General features: G+C 46.3%; 1 long non-coding RNA gene across 3 annotated transcripts; it reads right to left on the bottom strand.

The window, feature by feature from the left end:
- Positions 1-107: 107 nt before the first annotated feature.
- Positions 108-14,396, bottom strand: LOC308189032. Of its 3 annotated transcripts, none has more exons than XR_013945955.1 (4): positions 14,358-14,396; positions 4,073-4,169; positions 3,244-3,378; positions 108-2,600 (listed from the first exon to the last, which is right to left on the bottom strand). It is a non-coding gene; the product is annotated as an uncharacterized lncRNA (long non-coding RNA). The 3 variants fall into 3 exon arrangements; XR_013945956.1 differs by lacking the exon at positions 14,358-14,396 and adding an exon at positions 13,888-14,321; XR_013945957.1 differs by lacking the exon at positions 14,358-14,396 and adding an exon at positions 13,917-14,321.
- Between the last annotated feature and the right edge of the window lie 1,450 nt (positions 14,397-15,846).

Raw genomic sequence — 15,846 nt, 5'->3', positions numbered from 1 at the left:
ATTCTGAAACTTAAAAGGGAAAAAAGTACACAAACTTGGGAGGGAAAGAGCAACCAAGGGGGAACATTGAAGGAAATAATTTGAATGAGCATGTTCCTTTATTTTATTTTTTTTAAATATGAAACATGAGTTATGCTGATACACATTCTATGTCAGCAGAGGACAGACTGCTCTTTGCTTTGAGAAAAGAGCAATATGAGAAGTAAACACAACTTATGCTACCAGCCACAGCACACCCCCAAACTTCTCATTCCAGGAGCCTTTGCAGCTGGCATAGCTGATGGGTAGGTAGATAGACAAGCATAGGGAAAACACCTGGGCTCAGGAGCTTGGGTTGGAGATCGTGGACCTGGAAACCTGTTTGGGGGACTGGAAGAGTAGGAGAAGGATCAGGAGTGGGTTTGAATGTTCATTTTGAGAGGTATGGACATGAATCAGAGCCACAGGAGGGTGCTGGAGCTGAGCTCAGGTTCATGAGGTAATGAGCATGGTGCTGCATGCCTCACCTTGGCATGGTTCGCCAAGGGCAGCAGGGGCTGTGGCTCACAGCTGGCCACACAGGAGCTCTGACACACATGGTCTCTGTCCTACACACCCACACACTTGCGGCACAAACGAATTCCTGAACAGCAAGAGCATCCCTGCCGCACAGATGACCAACACTGCAGAGCAGCCAACAGCTGCCGGGCAAGGGATAGTCCCTTTCTTCCCTCCTGCACAGTGAAACTCTCACCTGCCATCCTAAAGGTGAGCAAGTCCTTGAGGCCTAACTTGTGTTAGCCAGGCTTACCTCTGCTGAACATGAACCAGCAAGCACCACAATATGGGATAAGAGAGCACAACATACTGCGGTTTCAGCCTGTTCTGGCGAGGGGAAAAAAATGCTGGAAGTTCTCATCACAGCTTTGGCCACCACTTCCCAGATCAGAATTCAACTCTAATACAGTGATGCTGCTTTAGAAGCAGTTTGTCCAAGTCACCACCGTTGTTATGTTTTAGGTTTTCATCACTAATAAAACTGTACCACAATACAGATACAAGCTCAGTTTCTCTTCACCTCAGTAGTTTAGGTTCACCTCTCCCCATTCCCATATCAGAAGAGACAGACCTTAAGATGAAATGAACAAAGCTGCATTTAGCAGTAGTACTCGCACAAGAGTCTGCTTGCTCAGCTCCTTTCTACTGCAACTCCAGAACAAAAGCGTGAGTAAAACCCAAGTGCTAGCCACCGAGCCTCTTGGTCTTTTATCTGATGAAAGACTCACCAGATGGAAAACAAACCTGCACTAGTTTAAACATTTATACTTCAAAAAAAAAAAAAGAATCGATCCCATAATAGCCAAGTTCCTCTTAGTCAAATTTGCCATGTTCTGTACACTCCGGAGCAAGCCTAGCCTAGCCAAACACAGCAAACAAGCCAGCTTTTGCCTCCAAATGGTGCTCCCCTGGAGCAACTGCAGCAGAAGCAGGAGGTCTCAGCTGCCCAGAAACTGGTAATTTCAAGTTGGAAGCAGACTTCTGCCCTTGAGATCTTCCATCACTGACCCTTTGCTGCCGGAATTACTCAAACCCATTACAGAGCCTTGCTTCTGGCACCAGCTGAACAACGTTTGCCCCTCCAGCCTCAGCTTCTTCCTTGAATTCCTGTCTCTCATCAGCAACCATTGTGCATGGTCAAGCAACAAAAAAAACAGTGCTCATCTTCCTTGATCCCAGAACAGCTAATGAACTCCTTGCTGTCCCGGCAGGCCTGTGCTGTAGTCACACTTGCATTCAAACACACTTGACAGTCACTGCAGTTACCTTTTCTGAAATAGTCTCAAAAAGCTTAATAGGGGCACTGCAGCAACATCCAGACTCTGAATATAGCTCAGCTGTGCAAGGGTGAGATGAATATCCTCCACGGGTTTGCAGCCCAAGCAAGGAGGCAGATGAGTTTTGCAGAAACAAGCACCTGAGTACTTCTAGCCGGCTCTCCTTGAGGACACAAGGAAGGTAAAGCACAAAGCTATCTTTATTCTCATGCAATGAACTATGACAAAGGATCTGCCTGGAATATGGACCTGTCTTTTTAGTGGATTCTTCTGAATTAGCCTTCTTCCCAGGACTGACAAATGCTTCAGTGAGAGGGATAGGACAGGATCGTGAGCCCCAGGAGCTCCCACAGGGCTTGGGCAAACACAGTGATCAGCATGCCACAAGTATATTCAGTAATCAGCTAAAGCCTAGATGAAACAGCTACCAGTGTTTCCACAAGTCATGCACAGCCTTGTCAGAGACTTCAGCCATGCTTGTACTTGCCAGAGCATCGTAGCAAGCAAAGTTCAAGGTTGTCAGACATGAATAGCGCACCCAACACTCTAAGACAGCATACCCGTAGGTGAGCGAAAAGGTCTACCCATAACTCTAGCTCTCGCCCACCCAGTCTCATTACGTGGCTGTACACTGCAGAAACCCCCCTTCCTGCACAGCAGTAGGATGGGATTCCCTTCCAGAAAAGCCCTCAGCCAGACTTGGGGCACATGTCAGTGTTCAACCACCCTTGAACAGGAAAACCTCATGTGATGGATGCAGCATCTTCCTCACATGACGAGAGCTGGCTGTGGAAGATAAGAGGACAAAGTCACATGCAGTCCCCTGGGACAAAGAGGTTTCCCTCTATGCTCTGCCAGCCTTCTAGATTGCTGTAGTATTCCCCCCCAATACCCACACCTCCAAGAAGGCCCCCTGGAATATTATTACCCTGACCTAGCTCTGGCTAGGTAACACAGAGCCTTTTAAAAATAAGAATTGTATAAATGTGTATTATGAGGCAATCCTCTACAGACTAACACTTACAGGGTTAACTCTTCCCTTAGCACTCCCCTGCTCTCTTCTCTGGGACAGGGACTACATGGTTCTCCAGGGCTGCCCTGGCCCATTGAGAAAAGCCATCACATTAGCAGATATTCTCAGCCCAGCTCCCCCATTTGTCTCTCAGTGCTCTCTGATTTAAACATATGAGGAGCTGGCCTTAAACTAGACCTGATTTCAAGCGCATCAGTGTCTACAACAATTTCCCCAACAGCATGCAAGGAAAAAGATACAGAAGGAATAAAAATAGTGAGAAAACAAACAGCAATAAAAGTCAGAAATAAAGCTGCCTTTGTTCTGCTCTTAAACCTATACAGTGAAACAAAATATTTGCATAGAAAGATCCTGCTCGTGAGGCCTTAAAACTTTCTCCTCCCTCTGTTTCCATACCATTACGGTGTTTTTCATCCATGTCAGCTGCTCCCAGAAGCTCATTAAATATTTCCCCAATAAGTAAGACTGAGCACCACGTTCACCCACTGAGAACCCTCCGCCTCCATGGACACAGGACACTGACCAAGGAGCCTGAAAGGATCACAGAGGAGCAGTTAGCATCAGCCAGGAGACAAATTGCTAAGAGGGATTCAGGCATCTCCAGTTGGCGCAAAGCCTGAACAGAGAGATCGGACAGAAGAAGAGGCTCTCAAAGAACCCTGCCTGAGGCTCTGGGGGATTTCTGCCAGCGGGGTATTTTGATGATAAGGGTTGCAGAGCTTCTCAGTCTGTCAGGAATGAGCCTGCAAGATGGTAAAGCATTCCCCGTTGGCCCTATGATAATGCCTGTACTATCTAGTTATACAATAAGCCTTAGGTTGTTTTCCTAACCCAGGCAGCAGCTGGCAAAGCTAAAATGAGCTACTGTTGTCTCACACTGCAGTACAACAGCCTCACATGCAGTTTCCTTCTCCCTACCATATCTTCCCTCTTCCACTCAGCTGCACAGAGCATACTGATGCCATCAGTGCAGGAGCAAGGCACTCCCAAACCATGCAGGGAACAACTTAGGAGGTTCAAACTCCAGCCGCTTTGATCAGGAGAGTGGCTCCACCAGAGCCAAAATAAATGTTTGCTGATAATCCCGTGCCCTCTGTTTGCTTGTGTGGCTCCCATTTTATTAGCTTTCTTATGGCAGGTTTTACAGCTGAGGTCAGAGTGATAAAATGCACAGATTGTTCTTCACCATGCTGATTTGTTTCTCCACAGTTTGATGCAGCCTTACCTTGAAAAATGCGATACTTTGATCCAGGGTGCTTTCTTGTCCCTTGCAAAACTTCACCTCCTTTAGCCACTTGACAAACAGTTAGAAAAGCAACAGGCTGTTCCAGGGCAGGAGGAGAGCAAGTCATAATCAGGTTTTCCTACTGAATGCTCAAGATACCCTTTACTGAAATACCCAAATCCTAAAGTACCCAAATCAAATGATGGTGCTTTACCTCTCTCCAAGGAGCGCTCTGCCTGTTGCCCCAGAGAACCCCTTGGGTAACTGCAGGACCAACATCAGATCACAAGATGCCAGTCACTACCCCATCATCTCAGAAATGTCAGAGTCTGCTCAATAGCTTTTAATTCAGCCCAAAACACAATGCTACAACTTTCATCTGTTCTCCCTACTTTATTTATTCAAGTTACGCTCCCGCTAACCCATTTGGCTTTCCCATTCTGAAAGCCAAGAGAAAAATCAAAGAAGGAAAAAAGGGTTTTGTTTTTCCCTTATTTTTTCAAGTTCAAACTACTCAGGCTGGGAACTAAACCAAGCTGCATCAGTCAGCTGGAGACCAATTTACCTATTAACAGTGGCATAGCAAAAGCTGAAGAAGCCATCAGAAGCTTTCTGGTCCCAAGATGGAGTTCTTGTTGCTTTTCAACGTGTTTAGAAATTACTACTCAGCCTTTACTGAATTTTATGAATGGAAAATAGTTTTGCCCCAGAGCCTGTATTTATTATTCATAGCTTGGTTTGTTCTCCCTGGATGTTAGGGAACTGTAGATCCAGATCAGGAATACACAATATTTTCCATCCCTAATTCTTTCATCAACACCTCTAAAGGTGAACACACAACAGAAGACACGTTTATAAACACATTGTTACCTTCTGGATGATGAGTACAAACAAACAAGCAGGCCTGAAGCCACTGCTAAGATGAGTTTTGCTTCTGCAGTTGCAGAACGTGGCAAGGAAACAACACTGCAGAGTTTTTCTACTCCACACCACTGCTGCTTGCTCACACAAGTGTCTCATAATCTTGTCTGAATAGCAAACCGCTGACACTGGCATTTGCTGGTCAGACAGAAAGAGCAAAATGGATGCAAATCCCCAGAACAACCAAGATAAGAAGCTCTAATTCAAGTAGACTCTGAAGTACCTCAGATTTTAAATCACACCTGAATACTCTGTGGCACGCACACACACAAAGGCACAACACATCATCTCCAGTCCTCCAGTCCATCTGTGAGGCAGTTCAGGGAAATTTTTCTGCATTGGCTTGGCTGCAATCACGATCTCTTCAGGCAGACCTTCACACAACTGAGATTTCCATCAGGATTATGAAGCATATTATCTGCAGATTTTCTGTGTTGTTTCTGCCTGGTTCTGTTTGTTTTGTTTTTGTTTTTTTTTTTAACCTCCTACTTAAAATGAAACCCCAAACACTGATGAGACAGAGCTAACAACAGAAGAATATTAAGGTGTGAAACATCTTTAGCTCAATCTAAAACGAAGCAGCCAGACCAAGCAAAGCAGTTTGTTTGGACAGCAGTTTGCAGTCTAAAAGATGAAATAAGTGGAGAGGCCTCCTAGAAACAGACTGGTGGTCACACAGCAGAAAGGGCTGGTAGGAAGACTCAATCTAATTTGAATGAAGTCCAACACTTCAATTGTATTCTGCTGCTATGAGTCCTTCAGCAGCAGAACTCACTGAAGGAGCTCCTGGTCCTGTCAACACACAGGAGTTGTGCTGTGGTTTTATTTGCTTATTTTAGGCTCAGTTAGTTCCCTGGCCTGCTTCCTACCACAAATCCTTCCGCGCAGCTGAAGGGTCAAAATCCCAGATGCAGCATTCCTTACGACTAAAGCACTGCTGAGGTTTCCGTATCACCCCGCTGCAGGCTGAAGTGCCATTCAGGAGACTCTATCATACTACCAGGCTTTTCTGACAAAGTAATTTCAAGAAGTTTCTGCCACTCCAGGTTGCTCGTTCGTGCTTCCTACATAGTGACTGCACCCACAGAAAACACTGTAGGATGGACAAAAGTGAGGAGGAAGGGAGGGAACACTGCCAAAGTGGTACAACAGAGGGAAAAATCAGACACATGCTCTGCTATATTGCATAAGTGAGAGCCTCTGCAAAGATAAACTGTCTCTTTCAAGAGGGAAGATAGGTTAGGACCCATAAGGTCCTAACCATCTCTAGGTGCTCTTGAGAGCATGCTGAAGCAGCTGGTGTACCCCAGAAAATCCACCCTGGGCCTGAACATCTGCCTTGGCTGCTCACAAACACAGCATCCATGGCAGAGCAAAGCTCCCAGACAGAGGTCTCCTCCGGAGCTGGAGCCACATCCTGCTGGCTTACCAGGGATGGCCTCTTCCTCACTGCCCCAAACCCCATCTCCTCAGTGGGAGACACAGGTGAGCTGATGCCCCATCAAGGAGGGGCCACACTGCCCTAACACCATCCTGGCTCAGGATGAATTCATAGCAGCACTGAGCACAGGCCCTGGATTAATTGGTGTTAATAGGGAAGTTAGGAGCCTAAAGGACAAGGTCGCAGGTAACCCCTTCACACCAGTAAACCCTTACACCTTTTCCTCAGTTGTGAGCCGAACCTGTCCCTACAGCTTGTTGGGAAGAGCGTACTAGAAAACAATGCTATGCTGAAAAAATCTAGAGGGTCACCTCCTTCATGAGGAATTAACAAAAAACCTGAAATACTTTGATGTCAAAACTTCCTGGACCAGCGTTATAGGAACAGGCTTTTCATTTTAAAATAGCTTCCTACCTAGTACATTTAATTATCACTTTTTGATAATTAATCATAAATAATGCTTAAATATTGGTATCAGAAAAACTGTTCTGACCTTCCCAAAGAGGACCTCCCCTGTCGCCCTCCCCTTGAAATAAAATGTTTTACAATCCGAGCCCTCCATCCCTTGGAGGGAGGTGAGTGAGATCAGGGCAGATCCCCCACAGATGAAAAAATACCAAAGTCTTGTGGATATTTTTGCATGAAGTGGAAGTATCCTGCCTTGGCCAGCCTCCTTCGTACTCCAAAGACTGTCTCTGGCTGCTGTGCCACCTAGGTATAAGCTGCAGCTGATTTTCCCCCTGCAGCCCCACGCTGCTCAGCACTTAGCAAGATGCTGCAGGAGCCCCAAGTCGCTGTGTGGGACCCGGTGTCTTCTGCTGGTAGCTCCTCGGGGTGGGACACGTCAGTGCAAAGCCTGTCGCCGGGCAGGGGACATCCCCGCCTCTCACGGCCATCCAGGAGGTGGCACTGTTAAACCACTGAGGCTTGCCACAAGTCGTCTCTTTTCCCTCCCACCTCCTCCCCAGTCTTTTTTTTTTTTCTCCTGCCTTGAGGATGCCGAAAGACCATCGCAAAAAGCTCGGCTGAATTAAGAATAGACTCCTTAAAACAGACGATGGCTTTATGATTGCATGAGTGTTTCTCTCTCACATCAGCACTGTAAAGGACTGGCTAAGATAGAGATGTTTACTCTGTATAAGGTGATGTTATACAACTTTCTGCCTCCAGCAACTACCGGAACTGTTCTGTTTTAACCCTTTGGCACCTGGCCCCAGCCCATTCAAAGTCCCTTTTAATTAATTTATTTTGAACAGCCTACACCCTCAATGCACTGTGAGGCAGAACACCTACCTGGCTCTGACCGAGCAGGCAAACAACAAGAGTGCTTTATCACAAGGGAGGCGTTATCACAGCTCAGCGCCCCGACTCCTGCTCCCTGAGCAAACAGCAGTCATGGATGGCAACAGCCACAGTCCTCCACAGCAGCTCACCTGCCCTGTGCCAGCCACTCAGGCTCCCAGGCAGGGAAATGGCACAAACCTACCTTCTCTCAGCAGTTTGCACCAAGACTTGCTGAGCTCGGGGGACATACTCGCTCCTGCTGGGACTCGACGGATCCATAATCTCCAGGGAGGAGGTAGCAGCGCTGCAAGACTTAACAAAACTCCTGTTGGCACTTTCATGTCCCAGCAAGGCCCCACAGGAACATGGCTTGTGGAGGTGACTGAACAAGCTACTGCAGTTCACAGCAGTGCTTTGACTCTCAGTGAATTTGGAATAAAGTACAAAGTGGAAAAAAACTTGGCTGAAACATCCTGAAGTTATCTCCACTCACATCAGTAATGAAGGCAACAGCTTTCCTTGTAGACCCTCCCCAGCCCCTTTGCAACACTCACTGCAGCTCAAAAACCTATCATCCAGGAATCACTGATACTCTTGCAACTATTTCATTAGTTGTTTGCAGGAGAAAGATAACCACGAGGAAACATCTGCTGGATTTTAACTTCTTAGACTTGCTCAGTAGCAGTAGAAGCAACAGGTGGGAAGAAACTAGCCAGCCATGACCTGCTAGCTCTCCCTAAGCTGCATCTGGCAGTGGTTAGAGGGAAATCAGTGGTCAGAGGCTCAGCATGGGAACCACTCACCTACACCAATTCTGCTTTCAGGACTTCAGTGAGTTCACAAATGAGTACTGCTCCCCTTGAGCAAGGAGGTCTACAACTGCTCATCAGACTGTCTCTTTCAAATAACAGCCCAGATGAGTCATAGCAAAGATTGCAGTGCCTGTGTCTTTTTTTAGTGATTTAAAAGTTCTCATGGCCATTTTTTCTCCCTGAAACTTGGCCCTTCTCTACCACAGTTGCAGAAACTACCAGTAAATGAGGCTTTGCAAACTATGTGCTCCAGGACAGTGGCGTCCAAATTTCTAGCCAGACAGGCCACAAGTTCTTCTCACCATATGCAAGTACTACACATCTGATCCTCCCTGAACATAACACAGCATGCCCAGGTGGAAGAACTAACTTGTGTACATGCAATTTGCTCGACACCTCTCAGAAACGTTACCTGTGCTGCAAGCATGCACCTACCCTGCTTCCCAACAAGGCTACCAGGAAAGGGGTCCCGGGCTATGAGCAATGGCTCATGAGCAAGCCATTTTCTAAGAGTTCCTTGAATTTAGTAGAGGAGCTACCCACAAGCACTGATTGTCTGGCAACCAGCCCAATTAGCAGTTTTCTTAAGGACCTGGCAGCTCCTCCTCTCCCATAACAAGGGCTCACACCTGGACTCTGTTACAGGAAAGGCCATCATGAAACAAAAAATGTGCCCCGGGCACTGCCTCTTCCATCACCTTCAGGGTAGGAGTGGCTGGCTCTGAAAGTCCCTCCAAAGGAAAAGAAACACAAAGCAATGACCAAGCTATGAGCTTTATGAACTGTCCTGCTGGGCCTTTGCTTGTTGGTGTAACTAGGGTCACACATCAACACAATGCAAGTGGCATGAAAACAGAAAGCTTCCAGTTAAAAAATCCTCTTGATTTGTACCAAAGCCACCTTCCTAGCACTTTAATATTTCTGTGATAAATATTTCCTCACACACTAATGACTTAAATATCATGTGTCCATAGAGGGAGACGATTTCAACCTATGTCAAGAAGACAGAGCTCTCTCCTCAGTAACTAGGACAAATGCTAACTCCAACACAGCACTGCTGTTATCCCATCTGACCTCAGCAGCCAGCCAAAAATGTAGGGAGCGGCAAGTTTCCGTTACAAGCCGTTTTGGTAGCTGAATAAGGTGTTCCCTCCATCCCTCACAAAGAATGCATAAATTCCTTCCCCCAGGCCCCCCCCCCCCCCCCCCCCACGTGAGCACAAAGATCAAACAATGCAAAGCGATGTATTTGCTCACATTCTTATGTCCCTTTTTGAAGCTCATACTCCATTTGAAAGCCTCTTCAGACCTTGACAGCAGCTCTGACTACTCCTGCTGCAGGACTCAAGGGTGCTGCCAGCTTTGGTGACCTCCCCTGCAGAGGGGAGATCTGACCATGGCAGGTACCTGCACCCCAGCCACCTCCATTAACAAGACAGTGTGCCAGCAAACTTGTCAACACCACACATTAATGCAGCTGCCTATACCCCACAGCAGATGCATAGCCTGTTCATTAACGGCTTCAGCTGCCAACACAAGGTTCAGCAGACTTTTTCCTGAGAATCACACTTAGAATGGTGCCTCTTACCTTCTCACAAGCCCCATCCACAGCTGTGCTTCTCCCTCAGGCAAGCACAACCACCCCTGCCATCCCAAAGCAAGCAGGTTGAGCAAGCTGATCCTGCTAGAGGGAAAAAAAAATTACTGTTGGGGGTGTGAGAGGCACAGGGTTAATTTTTGGTTCCCTCTGGTTTGTTTCAGAGTCAGGGACAAGGAAGAGAGGCAAAAGGAGAGTTGGTGTGTTCAGCAGCAATTAAACATTAGGACAGCCTTCCTCCATCATTAAAAGTGCACTATAATTTCACTGACTCTTCTCAGCCCTTGCATATTTGAAAAGTCAATAGCCCGCAGAAGCCCATGCTGCCTGTCAGGAGCGTGTTGTTGGACCTGGGGCTCAAGTATTTGCACCTCTTGATTTCCATTGGAGACCTTTTCCTTATTCACATCATAAATGGGCAGCAGATCCCCTCTCTATCACCTGTCTCAGCAAGGTTTAGTCTATTTGCAATTCCACTCCAGTTTATTAGCATCTGCTGCAGCACTCACCAAAATCAATAAGAAAGAGCCCATTTCACTGATTAAGGTGGGAATTAAATTCCTTCTCTTTCCAAGCAGCCTTGAAGTATTGCTCTCTCTTTAACACTGCTGAGTCCTGCAAGCAGAGACTGAAACAGCCCCTACTTCTCCAGCTCACATTTATAGAAATGAAAATGGGGGAGAATGAGTCTGATCTGAAGATTGTACTCCTACCTGGGTCTTCCTAGATAAGGCCAAGGTGACATTTTCAGGAGTTGAATTCTGCCATCTTTTGCTTAGCTTTTACAAGCAGCGTTAAAATCATCATTATCAAATCAGTTTTCTGCTCTTTTTCTGAGAGGTTTGGGAGGAATACCTAGGCTTCCTTCCCCCCCCCCCCCCCCCCCCCCAATGGGGAGGATGGGAGACATGAGCAGGAGGAAGAGGCACACTTCCTTCCAGGGCTGTTTCCCCTCCTCCCCCCAACTTTACGATTATGAGTATGGCTAAACACAGCCTTCTGTTTTTGTAGAGAATTAAAAGGGTTTTTTTACGGCTGAGCGCTGTCACGCTTTTTGTGACAAATAAGAGTACTGAATGCTTAGAAAAGCATCTCTCCTAAACACTGGGCACCAGAATCACTTACTGCACCAGTTGTTTCCCCATTGCCAGGATGCCTTTTTTGATGCTGGTCAAAATCTGTGTGTTAATGTTTAGTAATAAGAGCCTGTTTAGTGCATCATAACAAAAAAGTGCGGAACACCCTCTTCTTTTTCCTGTGACTGTGATACCAAAACACTTTAAAATCTTCACAGTGCTTATTTTCACACTGCACTAACAGCTGGCATAGAAGACCCTGAACTAGTTTATCAATAGACTGGAGCTCCGTGAAAGAAAGCAAACTATGTGATGAGAAGTCTGCTAGATTCCCAGATTGTTTCCATTTCAGTAAGTGCTATTGCTGGTAATAAAACCACAAAACAAATGATAGTCCCACAAACACTCCCTTAAGTAACATTCAATATTCCAGACCTGGAACTTTGTGATAGAATAATTATTAGCCCTACTTTGTTTCCAAGGGAAACTGAGGCCAGTAACACAGCAGGGAATTTCTCACACTTCTGCATTCCCAGCCCAGCATCCCCTCCAGAAGGCAGCTGTCCCTTCCCATTGCTCACATCTGTCTGGATCCTCAAGTGAGAAGCAGCAAGCTGTCCCAGGAGCAAGTGACTCAGCTGCCCCCAGCCGAGTTTCACCCATCTCCCTTCTCCAGCGGGGAAGGAGAGGGACCGTGCCAGCTCCCCACCCGTGCTGGCTGGGGCAACATGAGACCTCGAAGCTGTGCAAGCTCGTAGGACTGCTTGCGGCTGAGCCCAGGTGAGCCGCGGGCACACTGTCAGGGGGCTATGCCAGGAAACACCAAGCATCTTTCCCAATTGCTGCTGGAGCAGACGGCACCAGGTGTGCTATTTAACCAGCCCGGGTGCGGCTCTTATCCATTACAGCCAGTCCCCAAGATACTTTGCCTTGAGTCAGTCGCTGGCAAAGCTCCCAGGGAAGCAGTCTGCTCTGCATCTCCCATCTCTGGGCAGCCCTGGCAGCAGGGAGAGGATGGGCACATGGCTGTGCACCTCTGCGTTGGGAGAGCCTCACACCTCCCTTCACAGGAGGGAGTAAACTGGGTCTAGAAGCACTCGAATAAAAACAGGGTTTGAACTGCTTGGCTAAACACGCACAAGCCCATATGAATGCACTTAACACGAGCTGACAACCGGTTTTTATCTGGTTAGCGCTCATCAATTAATTACAGACCAGCGTGTCCACACCATGGTTTCTCTGTGATTTAGCCAAGTCAATTTTCCAAAACAATTTTAACTAACCCAGTCACAGCTGAACTGTAGAAGCATATTTCAGTATCTGGGACACCAGAGCACAGTCAGGACTCTCAGGCTCTGAGTGCACATAAATGCAGTTTTCCAGACCCATTACAGAAACTTGCTGTGGCTGCCTGCAACATCCATGCCCACCCCAGCCCTCCTGGGAGGGGATGCTGCCCTCCCACGTAACACTGGGGAAAGGGGCCTGTGCCTGTTTCTTATTTACTTCAGGTTAGAATCCAGTCCATTGAGCCTAAGCTGCTGAGGAAGGTTTGTGCTAAGGCCCCAGCCTGCAAAAAGAAGGTAACAGACAGCTGAGGAGCAGTAGCATCTTAAACAGCTGCAGCTGTTTCCCCAGTGAACGTGATTCAGAGCCTCAGCGTTCACAAGCTGAAGCTTAGAACATAGCAACAATTCTTGCAAAATATTTTGCTTCTTGTCTTTTTTTTTTTTTCCTCCTCCCCCACACAACTTTTTAACCTCTTGGTGCCTATGCTGAGTCCCTACCTAAAATAGGTTCCAGGGTGGAACATACTTGCCACTTGATCCGTGGCTTGCTAAATTTAGCCAAACACAGCCTGCCCGTACAAGATGGTTCTCTTGAAATGTCAGTAGCCACACATAAGGTTGCCAATGTCATCCAGGAAGTGGGACACCACGGCAGTTATATTTTTTACTTAAAATAATAGTAAAAGAAACTGTCATGCTCTGTGGAGAGGCAACCATAAATTTGATTCAAAAAAAAAAAAAGAGGAGGAGGGAGAAGGAAGGGGAGGACAGACTTCTGCAAAGCAGCACTTGAGCCAGAAGAGAACCTTTGTATTTAACATATGTAGAATAGATTAACTCTTTGACTGGAGTCAAAGAAAGCTGAAAAAGAGAACAACCTACTTTAAATGACTTTTGGCAGTAGAGAGTTAAAGTAGAAAACAGACTTGTAATCTAGATGAAGGGAAGACATGGAGGAAAAGAGAAGGATACACCAGCATAACATACAATTCCATCTTCTTAAGTTACCAAGTGTTTGATGTCAGCATCTGACTTTGTAAATACGTGACTTCTGAAGACATATCAAATACACAACTGCTCCTCCATGCAGCAAGGCACTGTGATCCATACAAATACCTTCCCCAGTACTGTTGCAGCGGAGACACCAGCGACTAGCAAAGAAGAAAAACAACAAACACAACACCCTCACTTTCTCTGGTGCTCCATAGGCAACTGCTGCTCCCTACCCTCCTTGCAGTATCGCAGAGAACCACATTCTCTCTCATTCTCATCATCAGCTTAGTTCTGAATGTTTCTGAGCAGCCTTTCTTGTGTTTTTTTGGAAGGAAGAAAAAAAAATAGCAGTTGTCTTTGAACTTAAGCCCATAGTCATAGAATTAAAAGCAAACAACATACTTTTTTGCAAATTTATCTGGAAATAGTACCCTCAGGTTGAGAAAAGCAACAAGAGGAGAGAAAAAGCTCCTGAAGACAAACAGTGTACGAGCTTGTCTCTCCATGAGAGAGAGAGAGAGGAGGAACCTGCACTAGGAACAACATTTCCAGCCATCCTGTCTTCCATTTCCTCCCTTTCTAAAGGGAGGGCAAAAGCTACCCCCAACTCAGAATTTGCTTCTTGCCTCCACCAGGGCCAAATGTAACGGTAATGAAAATGGTGATTTGCACCAGCTGCTTCTTCATCACTTGACTAAAAGCAGGTGAGCAAGCCAGGACAGCCCTAAAGGCAAGGGAGTGCTGGGTTAACCCCATTAGCTCCGCTTTGCAAATCCCCCCTGCCTCCCCAGTCAAACCGCCTGCCCAGGCTCAGTTGTGCCCTGTAGCCTTGAAATTATGCCTCATCTCTACCAGCACGTAAAACCAGTCACCTGCTATACGTTCAGGCACAGGATGAATTCAGTGCTCTGAACTCAGCCAAGCTAGGGGGAGGAGGCATCTAAAAGCAGATGCAATTAAGGGCATGTTAGCATGTAAAATCATCATGGTTCCCACCCAAAGCCGATGGCAAAGCTGAGCAGGAGCAGGACTAGGCTGGTCCAGGTTTGCTGTGGTTCTTGTCCCAGGATGTGCACAGAAATGGGGGGCCCAAAACCCAGAGGGAGGTAGCTGTGGGGCCTGGAGGGAAAGCTGGGCTGTAGGTACGTCTGGGATGGAGAATTAGCTCGCTGTGTTGGCACAAGCAGTATCTCGTGTCTGACTGATACTGCAGTCAGCAAAATGTGATACTGCGCCTTCTTATACACAGCCCCCAGCCCTAATGATGCCTCTGCGGAATAACCTGTTGCATCTTAAATCTAGCTAATTGTCTGGGCAGCAAAGAGCTGTTTTCAAGGCTAAGATGCCTGAACTTTTCCTCTCAGAGAGTGAGGAAAAGGAATGAGGGATTAACTGTGAAAAATGCATGTGTATGTAGAAACAGAGCTGTTATTCAATATCGTGCAACGTCTTCCTATTTGAGGAGCTGCCTGACCCTTCAGATAGATAAGCTTTTGGCTGTGATGGGATGGCTGTGGCAAGGGATAATGCAAGGTTTTTGACAGCAGTGGGACAAGAAAGTATTCACTTTGCAACCAGGGGTACAGATGCTGCAGTGTTTTATCATCAGTATTTTGCAGAACTCTCCATAAACTAAACTGCTGTCCTACTTGCCTAAAGTCACGGGTAATTATCTTCATATCCAATATAAATTAGCAAGATGTGGGTGTCACTGATACTGGGACAGTGTAACTTGCATCATTTCTGGCATTCAGTGATCTGTAAAATAATTCTAACTACATGTAGAAAACGATTACAGCAAGAAAAGGGGAAGATGTATGATTAAAACAGATGGGTGGAGCTACCAGCATCAAAATTGTGCTGAATCATCTTCCCCATATTTTACACTTAGGCTGTTTTCCCCCCCACTGGATATCCTTGGGGTCAACTGAAGATTTCACAGGTATATAGTTTCATCTGCCACCAAGGCTGCTATATAATAACATTTACTTTTTTTTTTTTTCATATTACTCAGAATTTATGGAGTCCAAACGACTGTCGCACAAATCAGAAAACTCAAATGAGTCCCATGGAGATGCTCACAAGGGTGAAAACTGCATGCAAAAAGGGAAGCGGGGCCTTTATTCTTAATTAATTCTTATTTAACTCAAATATCTAGCAATCAGTTGGACAAAAATCTCTCTTTGTTTAACATTAAACAGCTGCTGTTCCATTAACGCCTGAGTAAGCTACTAATCTAGATTCCCCAAGGAAGACCTCCAGCAAGAAAAATCTAAAATATCAGATCTTAAAATCTATGACTTTTTTCTTCTATAAGAGGTGGGAGGGAGGAGGTACGGGACTCAAGAACATTTTCCTTTC

The sequence above is a fragment of the Anser brachyrhynchus genome (genome assembly GCF_964034855.1).
Source record: "Anser brachyrhynchus genome assembly, chromosome: 2".
Classification (NCBI taxonomy): domain Eukaryota; kingdom Metazoa; phylum Chordata; class Aves; order Anseriformes; family Anatidae; genus Anser; species Anser brachyrhynchus.
Note: the sequence above shows the minus strand (reverse complement) of the source record. Positions and strands in the feature narration are given on the sequence as shown.